The sequence below is a fragment of the Enhydra lutris genome, unplaced genomic scaffold (genome assembly GCF_002288905.1).
Source record: "Enhydra lutris kenyoni isolate GAN:26980312 unplaced genomic scaffold, ASM228890v2 scaffoldscaffold42, whole genome shotgun sequence".
NCBI classification, from domain to species: Eukaryota; Metazoa; Chordata; class Mammalia; order Carnivora; family Mustelidae; genus Enhydra; species Enhydra lutris.
Window position 1 is genome coordinate 6,452,477 of NW_019154126.1, and position 12,971 is coordinate 6,465,447.

The following is a 12,971-nucleotide window of genomic DNA, read 5'->3' on the forward strand; positions in this document are numbered from 1 at the left end:
TTCCGTTTCTGATTTTATTCTTTGAGTTCTCTCTTGATGAGTCTGGCTAAAGGTTTATCAATTTTGTTCATCCTTTCAAAGAACCAGCTCTTGGTTTCATTGATCTTTTCTGTTGTTGTTTCTTAGTCTCAATTTACTTCTGCTCTAATCTTTTTATTTACCTCCTCCTACTAACTTTGAACTTTTTTTTTTCTTGTTCCTTTAGGACAGATTGTTTGAGTATCTTTTATTTCTTAAGGTAGGTCTGTATCAGCTGTAAACTTGTGTCTTAAAACTGCTTTTACCATATTACCAGAATTTTGGACTGTTGTGTTTCCATTTTCATTTGTCTCCAGGTGTTATTTGATTTCCTCTTTGATTTCATCATCGACCCATTGTTGTTTAGTAGCATGTTGTATAGCTACCATGTGTTTGTGGTTTTTTCCAGTTTTTTTCCTGTTAATTTATTTCTGGTTTCCCATTGTGGTGGTTGGAAAAGATGCTTGACATGATTTTGGTGTTTTTAAATTTATTGAGGCTCATTTTGTGGCCTTACATGTGATTCGTCTTGGAGAATGTGCCATATGCTCTAGAAAAGAAGGTATGGGTGTGCCTGGGTGGCTCAGTGGGTTAAAGCCTCTGCTTTCAGCTCAGGTCATGATCCCAGGTCCTGGGATCAAGCCCCGCATCATCGGGATCTCTGCTCAGCAGGGAGCCTGCTTCCCTTTCTTTCTCTCTCTGCCTGCCTTTCTGCTTACTTGTGATCTCTGTCTGTCAAATAAATAAAAATCTTAAAAAAAAAAAAAAGGTATGTTTTGCTCATTTTGCATGAAACATTCTGTATCTTTTAGGTCCATTTGTTCTATGTGTCATTCAAAGCAACTGTTTCTTTGTTGATTTTCTGTTTGGGTAATCTGTCAGTTGATGTTATTGGGGTGTTGCAGTCCACTACTGTTATTATATATTATTACATTGTTGTTATATTGTTCTTTTATCTCTGTTAATATTTGCTTTATGTATTTAGGTGCTCTGTGTTGGATGGACATTTGCAATTGTTACATCCTGTAGTTGGATTGATCCACTTATTATTATGTAATGCCTTTGTCTCTTATTAGAGCTTTTTTTTTTTTTTTAAGATTTTATTTATTTATTTGACACACAGAGAAATCACAGGTAGGCAGAGAGGCAGGCAGAGAGAGAGGGGGAAGCAGGCTCTCCGACAAGCCGAGAGCCCAATACGGGACTTGATCCCAGGACTCTGGGATCATGACCTGAGCCAAAGGCAGAGGCTTAACCCACCGAGCCACCCAGGCACCCTAGAGCCTTGTTTTTTTTGTTTCTTGTTTTTTTTTTTAAGATTTTATTTATTTATTTGCCAGAGAGAGAGAGAGAGAGAGAGTGGGAGTAAGCACAGGCAGGCAGAGTGGCAGCAGAGGCAGAGGGAGAAGCAGGCTCCCCGCCGAGCAAGGAGCCCGATGTGGGACTCGATCCCAGGATGCCGGGATCATGACCTGAGCCCAAGGCAGCTGCTTAACCAACTGAGCCACCCAGGCATCCCTAGAGCCTTGTTTTAAAGTCTCTTTTGTTTGATGTAAGCGTTTTTACTTGGTTTTGCCTTTTTTTTTTTTTCTGTTTGCATGGAATATCATGGAATTTTCCATTCCTTCATTTTTAGTTTCTATGTGTCTTTAGGTCTGAGGTGAATCTCCTATAGATAGCATATAGATGGGTCTAGGTTTTTTATTCATTCAGTCACCTGTCTTTTAATTTATGCCTGTATTTAAACTTAAGGCAATTACTGGGGTCCTGTGTGGCTCAGTCAGGTAAGCATCTGCCTTTGGCTCAGGTTATGATCCCAGGACTCTGAGAACGAGCTCTGCTTTGGGCTCCCTACTCAGCAGGGAGTCTGTTTCTTCCTCTGCCCCTCCCCTTGCTCATGCTTGTTCTTTCTTTCTCTTTCTCTCTCTCAAATAAATAAATAAAATCTTTAAAAAAAACTTTAAGTAATTATTGATAGATATGTACTTATTGCCATTTTGTTCATTGCTTTCTGGTTGTTTTTGTAGTTCTTTGATTCCTTCTTTTCTTGCTCTCTTTTGGTGGTTTTTTTGTTTGTTTCATTGTGTGTGTGTGTGTGTGTGTGTAATGCTTAGATTCTCTTTATTTTTTTTAATATCTGTTGTAGGTCTTTTATTTATTGTTATCATGGTGTTCATTTATAACATCCTATTGTATATAGCAGTCTGTATTAAGTTGGTGGTCACTAAATTTGAACACATTCTGAAAGCACTAAATTTTTACTTCCCTTTCATTTTATGTATACAGTGTCTTATTTTTCATCTTTTTATTTTGTGTATTCCTTAAGTTTTATAGATATACTTGATTTCACAATCTTAGTGGTTTAACCTCCATACTGGTTTTATGAGAGATTAATCTACTATTTTTACTATGTTTTTGTTTTTACCAGTGAAGTTTTTTTCTTTAATGATTTTCCTCTAGTTATAGTCTTTCTTTCCTCTTAAGGAATTCCCTTTAACAGTTCTTGTAAGGCAGGTTTACTGGTGATAAACTCCTTTAACTTTTGTTTGTCCAGGAAACTATTTCTCCTTCATTTCTACTTTATTTCTCCTTCATCATAGCCTTGGTGGGTAGAATATTCTTGGTTGTAGGTTTTTCCTTTTAGCACTCCGAACATGTCATGCCACTTTCTTTTGGCCTGCAAAGTTTCTGTCGAAAAATCAACTGATAGCCTGATTGTCAGAACTCCCAAGGTTAGGTAGGCTCTGCTGATTTTCAAAGCTCTAGGTATCATGAGGTCTCATCTTCCCAGTGTAAGTTCCCAGGGCTGGGATTCCCAGCTGTGGAGTCTGATCCCCTCCTCTGTGTTTTGATGTTCCTTCCTTTCATGGTTAATCACACCAGAAGTTTGGTTATTGACCTTATCTCCACCACTCTTACCCTTTTTGATGTGACCTTCTCTTCGGAAGATCTTCTGTTTTCAGATTTTCAGAATTAGTTGTAGTAGTTGTGGTTGTTGGTTTAGTGTGTCTGTGGGATCAGGTGAGCTCAAGCTCCTCCTACTCTGCCATTTCCCACCTCATGTTTTCTAAATTTACTCCTTTTAGTTATAAATTTCTTCTTTACTTTTTAAGATGAGAGTCTGAAGTCCTCTGAGTAGATAAATGAGGTGTGTCGTATAAGGTGGCAAGGAGTTGATTCAGTGACTCAGTCACTGTGCACATGTCAAGTTGCAGGGCAGTTTTGATTTTTAAACAATTTGTTCTGGGTATGGACTGCTGTTGCAACAAATCATCCCATTACTTAGTGGCTTAAAACAGTAATAATTTTATTATTATTTCTCACAATTTTAGAGATTAACTGGGAACTCAAATGGTTCTCACTTTCAGTGTCTTACACAATGCAGTCACATGCTACTTGGTGGGGGGTCACCTCAGAAGGTTTGTCTACTACATACCTGTCTGGAGGTTAATGGTGGCTCTCAGAAGGCACCTACACATCACCTTATTGGTCTTTCTCAGACCATGTTGGTTGGGTTTTGAAAATGAGTGTCCCATGAGCTCCAGGCAGAAGCTATATCACCTTTTGTGGCCTTGTCCAAAAGTCGTGTAGCATCAAGTCTGGTGCTGTCCAGAATAAAGGAGAAGGAGCATTAGACCCCATCTCCTGTGGGAGAAGAGTCAATGGCAAATTGAAGGCATGTGGGATGGAAGATATTGTCACAGTCATCTTTGGAAAACAGAATTTTCCCCACAGTTTTATTTATTTATTTTTTAAAGATTTTATTTATTGATTTGACAGACAGAGATCACAATTAGGCAGAGAGGCAGGCAGAGAGAGAGAGGAGGAAGCAGGCTTCCTGCTGAGCAGAGAGCCCGATGTGGTGCTTGATCCCAGGACCCTAGGATCATGACCTGAGCCGAAGGCAGAGACTTAATCCACTGAGCCACCCAGGCACCCCTCCACCGTTTTAAATTATTTTTTTTTGTTAGAAATTTTTAATTTGTATGCACAGTAGATTGTTAGCTGGACACAAAGAATAAATACTAATTTGGAAAATGAAAGAGCACAAAAACAATAATTCTGACAGTTTACTTCAGGGTGATTTTCACCTGTTCTGTAAATTGAATTAATATGATTAAAAGTTTTATGTAGCATAACAAGGAGATTTTAATACCCTCCCCCTCAAAAAAAACCTAAAAAGAGAAAATACTCAGTCTGAATATTCAGTTTGAACTCTTTAAGAAGTATATTCACTTTGGCTGTCATTTATTTGGAATAAAGATTATCCACATGTTTAATGTTATACTTACTTACAAGGAGTAGCCTGAATCTTATCTTTTCCCTCATATAAACAATTTATAAAAAGAAACCAGTTGTTTTTTAATGTATAGGGTAAGTACTAAAAATCATTCCAGAAAGCAGTTTTTATTCTTGATGGAAAAGGAACATTTCATGTTATAGTAGAGATTTTTTGAATGATTATTCTTTCTCTTATCTAATTTTAAGTTACATCTACATGTATTTTTTAAAAATATTTTATTTATTTATTTGACAGACAGAGATCACAAGTAGGCAGAGAGGCAGGCAGAGAGAGGGGGAGAAGCAGGCTCCTTGCTGAGCAAAGAGCCCGATGTGGGACTCAATCCCAGGACCCTGGGATCATGACCTGAGCCGAAGGGAGAGTCTTTAAACCCACTGAGCCATCCAAGCGCCACTGTGTTATTTGTTAAATGGGAAAAAATAGTGGGTTTTCTTCATATAGGATGAATAGTAAAGATTGCTTTAGAATGAAAATTTATAATAATCTGACTTCACTTTGTTGTGTATCAGTGTATACTTCGTGTACCATACAGTTCACACAGGTAAAGTATACAGTTCACTAGTTTTTTTTATTCAGAGATATGCAGCTATCATCACAATCTAATTTTTGAACAATTTCATTATGCTGAAAATTTTGGACAATTTCATTATGCTGAGTTACTCAGTAACTCCCTATTCCCTTATACTTCCACCCCCCAGGCTTAGGCAGCTCTTAACCCACTTTCTGTCTCTGCAGATTGGCCTGTTCTGGATGTTTCATATAAAGGAAAAGATATAGTATGTGGGCTTTTGTGACTGGTTTCCTTCATTTATTGTAATGTTTTTATGTTTTATCCATGTCGTGGTGTGTCTCTGTACTTCATTCTTTTTCATGGAGGAACAGTATTCCACCGCACCGATGATCATCATTTGGTGGACATTTGGGTTGTTGACGCTTTTTTGGCTGTTATGAAAAATGTTGCTGTGAACATTTGTGTACAAGTTTCTGTGTGGACATAGGTTTCATATCTCTTGAGCATAATACCTTTAAGTGGCATTTCTGGGTCAAATGGTAACTCAACATTCAACTTTCTGCAGAACTACCAGTCTGTTTTACATAGCAGCTGGATCATTTTGCATTTTCAGCAGCAATATATGAAGGTTTCATTTTCTTTACATCCTTACCAGCATCTGTCCCTTTGCTTATAGCCACCTTGGTAGGTGTAGAGTACTGTCTTCTGGTGTTGATTTGCGTTTCTCTGTGGCAGAGATGTCTAACAATGTCGAACATGTTTTCATGTGCTTGTTGGGCACGTTATATCTCCTAGTCTAGTCAGATCCTTTTCCCCATTTTTAGAATGGGTTGTCTTTTTTATGTTTTGAGCTGTGCAAGTTCTTTATATGTTCCAGATACAAGTCTTTTGTTAGACATAGGATTTATAAATATTTTCTCCCATTATGTGAGTTGTTCGTTCACTTTCTTGATGATGTTCTGTGACGCTCTTCAAAAGTTTTTAATTTGTTGTCCACTTTACCTGTTTTTTCTTTTGTTATTTGTGTTTTGGGTATCTTTAAGAATTGTATAATTTTAGTTCTTACAACTAGATCTAGAATCCGTTGTGAAATAATTTTTGTTTATGGTGTAATGAGAGAATCCAACTTGAGTTTGATTCTTCTTCCTATAGATACTCGTTTGCTCCAGCACCTTTTGGTGAAATGCTCTTTTGCTTTGTTGAATTGTCTTGGTACTTTTGTTGACCATAAATGTAAGGGTTTCTTTCTGGACTCTCAGTTCTCTTCCACTGATTGATATTTTTATCTGTAAGTTAGTAAGGATTGTCTTGATTACTGTAGCTTTTTAGTAAATTCTGAAATCAGGAAGTGAGGTGTCTTCCAGCTTTGTTCATCTACAAATAATAAAGATAGGTCTACTTTTTTCTCTCTAATTTGGATGCCTTTTGTTTCATTTTCTTGCCTAATTGTCCTTGCTAGAACCTCTAGTAGAATGTTTAAGCAGAAGTGGTAACAGAGGACATCCATATCTTATTGCTGATCAGTCTTTCTAGTGGCTTAAAACTCGTTATAAGTTTCTCATAGATAACCTTTATTACCCTGAGGGTTTTCCCTCTTATTCCTGGCTTGCTGCTGTTTTTAATCATAAAATAATATTGGGTTTTGTCAAATGCTTCTTCTGTGTCTGTTGAGATGATCTTCTGGTGTTTGACCTTTATTGAGTTTCAGATACTAAACCAATCTTGCTTCCTGGAATAAATCCTACTTGGTCATAGTGCATAATTTTTTTCCCATGTTGCTAGATCAGGTTTGTTTGTCTGTAGTTTTCTTTCCTGTGCTGTGTTCATCGGGTTTTGATATTAGGGTAATTCTGGTTTCAAATAATGAATTGGGAAGTATTCTTTGTCCTTCTGTTTTTGAAAGAATTTATCAAAAAGTATTAAATATTTTTTAAATGTTTGGTAGCTTCATCAGTGAAAACATCCAGCTCGGACTTTTCTTTGTGAAAATTTAAAAAATTATTAATTCAGTCTCTTTACTTACTATGGATTTATTCAGATTTTCTTTCTTCTTAAATCATTTCCAGTAGTTTGTGTTTCACTGGTAACTTATCCATATCATCTAAATTATCTGTACGGTTGTTTGTAGTATTCCTTTTTAATTATTTTTCTTTCCATCCGGTCAGTAGTGATGTCTCCTTTTAAATTCCTGATAATAGCATTTTGAGTTTTTCTCTTTTTTTCTTGGTCAGTCTAGCTGAAGTTTTGTCTATTTTGTGCTCCTTGCAAATAATTAACTTTTGGTTTTGTCGATTCTTTCTCTTGTTTTTTTTTTTTTTTCTCTCTATTTCATTAATTTCTGCTCTAACCTTTATTATTTTCTTCTTCGTTTTTTAGTTTGCTTTTCTTTTTCCATTGCTTTAAGATGGAAGTCTAGGTTGTTGATTTGATATCTTTTTTAGAAACGTAGGTGTTTACAGCTGTAATATTCCCTCTAAGCCGTGTCTCACTGTTTCCCGTAAGTTTTGGTATGTTGTGTTTTTGTTCTTATTCATGTCAAATCATTTTATGACTTACCTATGATTTTCTTGACCCATGGTTATTTTGGAGCATGTTTTTTAACTTCCACATATTTGTGAATTTCCCAAATTTCCTTGTATTATTAACATATTTTCATTCCATTTTGATAGAGAACAGATGTATGAGTTCAGCCTTTTAAAATTTACTGATCTGGGGGTGCCTGGATGGCTCAGTGGGTTTAAGCCTCTGCTTTTGGCTCAGGTTATGATCTCAGGGTCTTGGGATCAAGTCCCACATCGGGCTCTCTGCTCAGCGGGGAGCCTGCTTTCCCTCTCTCCCTGTCTCTCTGCCTACTTGTGGTCTCTCTCTGTCAAATTTTTTAAAAAATCTTAAAAAAAAATAAAATTATTGATCTGTGTTTTATGTCCTCACTTTGTTTTCTCTTAGGGAGTGATCCATGTGCACTGGAAAAGAATGTGTATTCTACCACTGTTGAGTGGAATGTTCCATATATAATCTGTTAGGTCTCCTCTGTGTTGAAATGTTCTATTTCTTTTTTGATCCTATGCCTGGTTATTATTTTTATTATTGAAAGTTAGGTATGGAAGTCTCTAACTCATTGTTGAATGGTGTATTTCTTCCTTTAGTTCTCCCAGTTTTTGCTTTGTATATTTGGAGGTTCTTTTGTTAGGTTGGGGCAGAGACAGTGGGGTTTTGGTATTCTCAGACTGATGTGCCTGGACTAGAGCTGTCCATGGGTGAGTGGGGGCTGGTTGGAGGAAGGCAGCCCCAGAGTTTTCAGCTACTCTTAAGCTGGAATTTAGCTTCTCCAGCATGGGACTTGAGGAGATGAGAAATGCAGGCAGGCCTGTCCTCTCCAGTGAATTACCGTATTTCTTGGCTGGGCGTGTAGGGAGAGAGGCAGCCGTGTGTTCTTGGCTGCCCCCATATGAGGTGGATCACCTTTCACTCTGAACTTCAGGAAAGAGGCTCTTGGGGCAAAGGAAGGAACAGATTGTGGCTCAGATACCACAGACACTCACATTCCTTAGATTTTCTTTAATAAGTGTTTCTTCATTTGATGTATATCCTGGACATTTTGTAGAGATTTGAAATGGCAGTTTTTGGTTTTGTTATAATTTTTGCCAGTCGTTTCACTGGGAAGAAGGTCTGCATATGCCCTCATTCCAAAAGTTGTCTCAGTCTCGTTACTTCTATCATAAAATTGCACCTAAATTATATAAGACTCCAAACTAATGCAGTTTTAGAAATCACTAAATGTAGTGTTAAGATTATATATTAAGAGAAAAAGATTTGCATAAACAGAAAGCTGGGTACTCTTATACTATGTATAAGCCTTAAATATTCATTCCATGGCTTTCTAGTTTTGAACAAGAGAAATTTCTCTTGGACCAGGTACATTTGGGGGCCATTTGGTGATCTTGGTCTGATTTTAGACAGGTCTAGATGATTTTTATGATTTTCTCAGTTTCTTTATAATTATCCACCACCTTTTAAGTCTTAAGTCTTAAGTCGCATTACTGAACTTACTAAGAACAGTAAGTTCAGTGATGAGACATTATTGTCCCTCCCCCTGTCAGGGCCATGGCATATAGTTATGCTCTGTCCAAGGGGACCTGGCTGAGGTATATGTTGAGGGGCTAAATTCCAACTTGTACTCAGTGTATCATAGTGTAGGACTATGTTAATCCCAGGGTGCAGATATCTTTTTATTTATTTATTTATTTATTTATTCTTCTCAGTATTCCAGAATTCATTGTTTATGCACCACACCCAGTGCTCCATCCAATACGTGCCCTCTACCCACACCAGGCTCACCCAACCTCCCACCTCCCTCCCCTCCAACCCTCAGTTTGTTTCTCAGAGTCCACAATCTCTCATGGTTTGTCTCCCCCTCCATTTTCCCCCAACTCACTTCTTTCCATCTCCCCATGCCCTCTGTGTTATCTCTTATGCTCTACAAATAAGTGAAACCATATGATAATTGACTCTCTCTGTTTGACTTATTTCACTCAGCATAATCTCTTCCAGTCCCATCCATGTTGATACAAAGGTTGGGTCTTCATCATTTCTGATGGAGCCATAATACTCCATTATATATATGGACCATATCTTCATTATCCATTTGTCTGTTGAAGGGCACCTTTGTTCTTTCCACCGTTTGGTGACTGTGGCCATTGCTGCTATGAACATTGGGGTACAGATGACCCTTCTTTTCACTACATCTGTCTCTTTGGGGTAAATACCCAATAGAGCAATTGTAGGGTCATAGGGAAGCTCTATTTTTAATTTCTTTTTTTTTTTTTTTTTTTTTAGATTTATTTATTTATTTATTTATTTGACAGACAGAGATCACAAGTAGGCAGAGAGGAAGGCAGAGAGAGACGGAGAAGCAGGCTCCCTGCTGAACAGAGAGCCCGATGCGGGACTCGATCCCAGAACCCTGAGATCATGACCTGAGCCAAAGGCAGAGGCCTTAACCCACTGAGCCACCCAGTGGGTGGCTATTTTTAATTTCTTAAGGAATCTCCACACTGTTTTCCCAAGTGGCTGCACCAACTTGCATTCCCACCAACAGTGTAAGAGGGTTCCCCTTTCTTCACATCCTCTCCAAAACATGTTGTTTGCTGTCTTGTTAATTTTGGCCATTCTGCCTGGTGTAAGGTGGTATATCAGTGTGGTTTTGATTTGCATCTCCCTGATGGCTAGTGATGGTCAACATTTTTTCATGTGTCTGTTAGCCACTTGTATGTCTTCTTTGGAGAAGTGTCTGTTCATGTCGTCTGCCCATTTTTTGACGTGATTATCTGTTTTGTGTGTGTTGAGTTTGAGGAGTTCTTTATAGATCTTGGATATCAGACCTTTGTCTGTAGTGTCATTTGTGAATATCTTCTCCCATTCCGTAGGTTGTCTCTTTGTTTTGTTGACTATTTCCTTTGCTGTGCAGAAGCTTTTGATCTTTATCAAGTCCCAAAAGTTCATTTTCACTTTTGTTTCCTTTGCCTTTGGAGACCTATCTTGAAAGAATTTGCTGTGGCCGATGTCAAAGAGGTTACTGCCTATGTTCTCCTCTAGGATTCTGATGGATTCCTGCCTCACGTTGAGGTCTTTTGTCCATTTCGAGTTTATCTTTATGTATGGTGTAAGAGAGTGGTCGAGTTTCATTCTTCTACACATAGCTGTCCAATTTTCCCAGCACCATTTATTGAAGAGACTGTTTTTTTTCCACTGTATATTTTTTCCTGCTTTGTCGAAGATTATTTGACCATAAAGTTGAGGGTCCATATCTGGGCTCTCTACTCTGTTCCATTGGTCTATGTGTCTGTTTTTGTGCCAGTATCATGCTGTCTTGGGATCACAGCTTTGTAGTAAAGCTTGAAATCAGGCAACGTGATGCCCCAGCTTTGTTTTTCTTTTTCAACATTTTCTTATCAATTCGGGGTCTCTTCTGGTTCCATAGAAATTTTAAGATTGTTTGTTCTAGCTCTTTGAAAAATGCCAGTGGAATTTTGATCAGAATGGCATTGAAAGTATAGATTGCTCTAGGCATTATAGGCATTTTAACAATGTTTATTTTTTCAATCCATGAGCATGGAATGTCCTTCCATCTTTTTGTGTCTTCTCAGTTTCTTTCATGAGTGTCCTATAGTTCTTTGAGTACAGATCCTTTACCACTTTGGTTAGGTTTATTCCCAGGTATCTTATGGTACTTGGTGCTATAGTAAATGGAATCAATTCTCGAATTTCCCTTTCTGTATTTTCATTGTTGGTGTATAAGAAAGCAACTGATTTCTGTACATTGATTATGTATCCTGCCACACTACTGAATTGGTATATGAGTTCTAGTAGTTTGGGGGTGGAGTCTTTGGGTTTTCCATATAAAGTATCATGTCATCTCTGAAGAGAGCCAGGGTGCAGACATCTTAATCCTAGTTCACACAGAGGTATCTTGTGAGTTTGCAGATATTTTTAAGGAATTTTCAGTGCTGGGGGGAATTAAGACATGATCACCAGGGATTGTATGACTATATAGCCAGGGGCACCTGGGTGGCACCCTCATTTAAGCGTCTTACTCTTGGTTTCCGCTCAGCTTATGATCTCAAGGTCAGGAGATTGAGCCCTGCATTGGGCTTTATGCTCAGCATGAAGTCTGCTCAAGATTCTCTCTCCCTCTCCCTCTGCCCCTCCCTGCCACATGTTTATACTCTCTGTCTCACTGTCTCTCAAGTAAATAAATTAAAAAACAATACCATAAATCCAAAAGATACCAACTGCAGTAGGAACTCAGAAGGAAGGATTACTTCTTAGAGGGACAATGGAAAAAGCATTTAGGTGAGGAGGTGGCATTTGTTAGGCCTTGGGACTGTAGAGAGCATTTTGACAAATGAAAATGAGTGCAGGGGGCTTCACAGGGGAATAGAATTAGTAGAAGCATGGAAATAGAGTTCATGACAGTTTTGGGTAACAAAGTGGGATGTGGGTTTGTTTTTAACATTGACAGATCTGGGGGGAGTACTGAGAAATGTGGTTGGAGAAGAATCTGGATGAGGCCAAATTGTTCATTGTTAATGGTCTGTATTTGTTAGTCTCAGGAGTTGATTTTTTTGGTTTTGTTTTACTTTGTCAGGGAAATGAATAACTTGTTGAGAGCTGTGTATTTGGCCACAGGAATAAAAAAAGTTATATAAGGTATTTCAACAGAGACAATGTAGTATAATAAATAAGTAGTGTAAGGAATCTGTTAAATAGATGTTGAAGAGTTGGAAAAGCAAAGGAGATCACTGAGGCATCCGAGAGCTAATCACGGCAGGAAACAGCTACTACCCTTGTATTTCTTCTTATCAATAAGAGAAAGATAATAGGGGCACCAGGGGGGCTCTGTCGATTAAGCATCTGCCTTCGGCCCAGGTCATGATCTCAGGTCCTGGGATCAAGCCCCACAACGGTGATTCCCTATTCACCTGGGAAGTCTGCTTCTCCTGCCCTTCTTCCTGCTTGTGTGCTTGCTCTCTCTCTCAAACGAATAAGTAAAATCTTTTTTAAAAAAAAGAGAAAGACAATAATCTTAGTAGGAAAAGGACAAAACAATGTGACCATATAAAGAAAAATACAAATGACCAATAAAACAACAACAGCAAAAATAAAAATAATCCTTTGATGAAGATTTTGGGAGAATAAGTATAATCATAATGGAAAATGTCAATTGGTATAGTCTTTCTAGAGCATTTTTTCAGTATGTATCAAAATCCTTAAGAATAACTGTTTCACTTTGAGAAGATATTCTGAGACCATAGGTAAGAAGGCAAGGATGGGTTTAAATGGAGATGAGTTAAATTGATGAGCAGTCTTGTCTGACAGTTTTGCAATTAGAGAAAAGCAGGTTATCTTGGTGTGGTATTCAGAACATTGCTGTGTTTATTGTAGACAGTCAGCTGGCTTCCTCTGAAAGCGGTCAGCAGCAGTGTCTTGCATGCAGTAAGGTAGCATAAATGTATGTATGAGCAGACTGGTTTCATGACTTTCTCTAGTAACACTTAAAATAGCTCAGAAGTTAGCGGAAAGTTATTCAGGTGAATGCAGAGGGAAACCTGTGCATGATTGGATGCAGGGACATACCGC

The 12,971-nt window shown here is 38.1% G+C and overlaps 1 protein-coding gene across 5 annotated transcripts in view; it reads left to right on the top strand.

The window, feature by feature from the left end:
* LOC111155559 (NOP2/Sun RNA methyltransferase family member 6) overlaps nucleotides 1-12,971 on the top strand; it is a 58,006-nt gene that overhangs the window by 38,521 nt on the left and 6,514 nt on the right. The window lies entirely within an intron of this gene.